At 47.3% G+C, this 3,495-nt stretch overlaps 1 pseudogene; it reads right to left on the bottom strand.

Annotated features, from left to right (window-relative positions):
- Positions 1–279: 279 nt before the first annotated feature.
- LOC101049883 (histone-lysine N-methyltransferase NSD3-like) lies at positions 280–2,200 on the bottom strand (annotated as a pseudogene).
- Between the last annotated feature and the right edge of the window lie 1,295 nt (positions 2,201–3,495).

Genomic DNA, 3,495 nt, shown 5'->3' on the forward strand with positions numbered 1-3,495 from the left:
AATCCATGTTGAAATTGATCAGTGTAAGTTAAATAGTGGTTTTTAGGCTGGACCCATGATTTGATTTAAGCTGTACCCATCCATCTCAAACTGAAAACAAAAAATCATTTGAATGCTAAAGCAAAGTCTTGAAGAAGAAACCAGGCAAGAAAATGCCAATAATAATGATTGGTGAAATCAAAATCGAAAACAAAGAAACTGTTTCTCAAGCTGCCGACAAAAAAATCTTGCATGGAGACTACAAATATGAAATTTCTGGGATGAAACTGTACAGGAATCTCAGTCTACAGTTCCCTCCATCGCTGCAGAGATTGGAGCTGTGTCACTGAATCTGACAAAGCCCTGCACTCCCCAGTCTGCTGACCCTTTCTGTAATCCAGTCTTCACTGTAGCTTGAGGAACTGTTTCAACCTGCTTCTTTTTTATCTTCTTCTGTGGCGCAACCTCAATGGACTTCTCTGATTCAGAATGAGTTCTAATTGAGCTTCTCTATTGCTTCTTCTCTACTGAGACTGTAGAACCAGATGTTGCTTCAGGAGATGATACCTTCTGCATTGGCTTTTCATTTCTCTGGTTTGGTGTAGAAATTATAAGCCTGTCTTGCCCCCTGAGACTTCCTTCTGTTTTGCCACCAGTTCCCTCTGTTGAATAAATAAATTGATGGATAAATTTCCCATCACCTGCAGCATTCTGAAGAGCAAACACTTGTTCAATTTTCACAGCTGGAGATGTTACACTTCTGTAAATCCAGGCTCCCTTTGTGCATTGTAATGGAAGCTGGTAAGGACTTCCTTGCTGCTGCAGTTTTCCAGGCTATTTTAACAAGAGGTGGCTCTTCCTTTTCCACACTTGTGTGCTGCCTCTGGCTGTGTGAATGTCAGTTCATAAGAGTGAGGAGGCCACCTCCTCTGCACTGGTCTGTTCTGGCTGAGGATTCAGCACGGATCCTGATCACCAGGTTTTTCTTAACTTTGGCTTTGGAGACAACATTCTTTTTTGCTTGGGATAAAGCCTCTTCAGTCTGTTTATCAATATAAATAAAAGTGTACTGTTCTATTCTTTCTTCTTGAGTCATTTTCAATGCTTTCTCTGCATGGGCAATGCCAATATCCCATTGAGCATATTCTCTGTAAGGTTGGAGTTTCTGAATCGTTTTTTTTCTGAGTGACTGCTGGCTTGTTTGGTTGCCTGCGCTGGTAATTCTTCATACTGCTGATGACCTTTATACTCCTGTACCCATTTTTCATGAACCTATGCCCTCTCTGGCTGTTTGCTAAAAAACTGGACATGATATTCTCGGGCACCTCTTGTGTTAATTTTGGTATGAACCTCAAGCTGGGGATCACTTTAATCCATATAAGATCACCAAGGACAGGTTCCCACCTTGGACCACACAAGATCACCAACCTGAAACTTAACACCAGTGGACACTTCTGTTGTTAGAACAGAAGATCGTATTGGCTCAACTGGGGCTTCCTCTTTTAGTACTGGATCTTCCCTTGGTTTTTCTGATATGGTGTCAACCCTCTCATTTGGTCTATTTTGTTCCTCTAGTTCTAATCTGGGGATTTTGTGTGACTCGCGCTCTTCAGATCCCGATGAGTCATGCTTTTTGCTTTTTGCTTTTTTTCCTCTTTTCTGCTTTCATGCTTTGACTTCGTGTGCTCACTTGCCTGTATTTCATTTAAAAGGTCTCCACAAAGGGAAGACCTGAACAATTCCCCCCCATTCTGGATAGTTTGGGTTATTTTTAGTCTAACTTCAGGTGAGCCAGTCTTTTTGGAATCACAGTTTGCGGTACTGAAGGAGGAGGTGGTGGCTGTGGAGGGGAAGGTTTTTCCAGAATTTCATGTGGTCTTGTGTTTGGAATTTCTGAAGGGTAGTAGTCAGTGGAGCTAAAGTTTCCAACTGCACCAAAGCCATTGGCTGACCCATTAGGATATTGATTATACGACTGGTATTTGGATTGAGTTTCACACACGCTGATTGATGGTGGATAGCCATTTGTGAGTGGAGGGCGTAGGTGGGTACTGAAAGTTTTGCTGCAAGATAGCTTCGTATGGTGTCTGCTCACCATTTTCAGCAACGTCGCTGTTGTTATCAAAGGCATCCTCCTGATGCCGGTGCAGTCAATGAGTTGAGGTGGTGGCTGAATTGTGTTTCCCATGATCCCTTGAATGAGAGAGAAAGAACAATCCATTGTTCTAAGAACAATCCATTGTTCTGCTCCAGCTTTCTTAACTTTCCCTTTCTCTCATCGGGCCTTCAGTTTGCTCTGTTCTAATCCCCAGCAGTGTCAGTGAGATCACAGGAGAGACACGGAGACTGAGGAGGGCCACGGCCCGGCCAGGCCGAGCGTGCTGCGGCTGGAGGAAGGCTCGGGAGGGGGCTGGGAAGGGGAGGGAGGGACCGGGTCGCCGCGCCGCCGCTGCCTCCGGAGAGGCCGGGCCTGGACATCAGAGTCCCTGGCGCTCGGCTCGGAAATCGCACGTGTCTCCGCAGTGACCTGTGCACAGCCCTGGTCCTCCGCCTCCATGCTGGCCGCCGCCGCCGCGCACAAAGCTCCCCATACCCTACTCTCGGGGCGCCGCGCCGCCAAATCCTCAGCCCCTCATTGGCCGCGGCGCCTGGGGAAAATGCAGCCCGGGTTCGGGGCGCTGAGGCCCCAGAGGAAGCGGCGAGTCAGCAGGGCAGAGGGGACGGGAGCGCGAATCAGGATCGCCCACGGCCGCGAGCTTCTGGACCACGTAGGAAGGACTGGATGAGAGGGCTTGATGCTTTTTTTTTTTTTTTTTTTTTTTTGAGATGGAGTCTCTGTCGCCCAGGCTGGAGTGGAATAGCGCGATCTCAGCTCACTAACCTCCACCTCCCGGGTTCAAGCGATTCTCCTGCCTCAGCCTCCCGAATAGCTGAGATTACAGGTGCCCACCACCACACCCGGCTACTTTTTTGTATTTTGCAACGGGGTTTCACTGCGTTGGCCAGGCTGTTCTCGAACTCCTGACCTCATGATCCGCCTGCCTCGGTGTTGCTCTTTTATAACTCTTTTTACCCTCTCACTGAACTAGCATTTAGAAAAAAAGAATCCTCTATCAATCGTTTACACGTTAGTAGGAAATAATTTAGACCAGAGGGTCGCTCCTTTGCAGAACACATTCAATGCTCTCTGATCATTGGAAGGAAGGTTCACCTTTTGATTTTGGTTAAAGAGATTTCAGGCTAAATTTCTGGAGAGGGGATATATTTCAGGTTCTAGGACCCCAGAATTGCTCTGCAGAAGTCGCAGCCATCCCTCTTCCCTGCCTCTGCTGGCTCCATCATGTCTGCTGCTCCTTTACCAGTGGTTTTGGCAGCGGCCAGGTTGAGCTCTTAGGAGCCCCTTACAACAGAACAAGTGAATGTGAAAAATCTTAAACACTCAGCCTTCTGGCCAGAGGAAATCCCCAAATCAGCATGGCTCAGGATTTTAAGTGCCCCGTAGAGCATCCAAGAGAA

This window comes from Saimiri boliviensis, chromosome 17, assembly GCF_048565385.1.
Source record: "Saimiri boliviensis isolate mSaiBol1 chromosome 17, mSaiBol1.pri, whole genome shotgun sequence".
NCBI lineage: Eukaryota > Metazoa > Chordata > Mammalia > Primates > Cebidae > Saimiri > Saimiri boliviensis.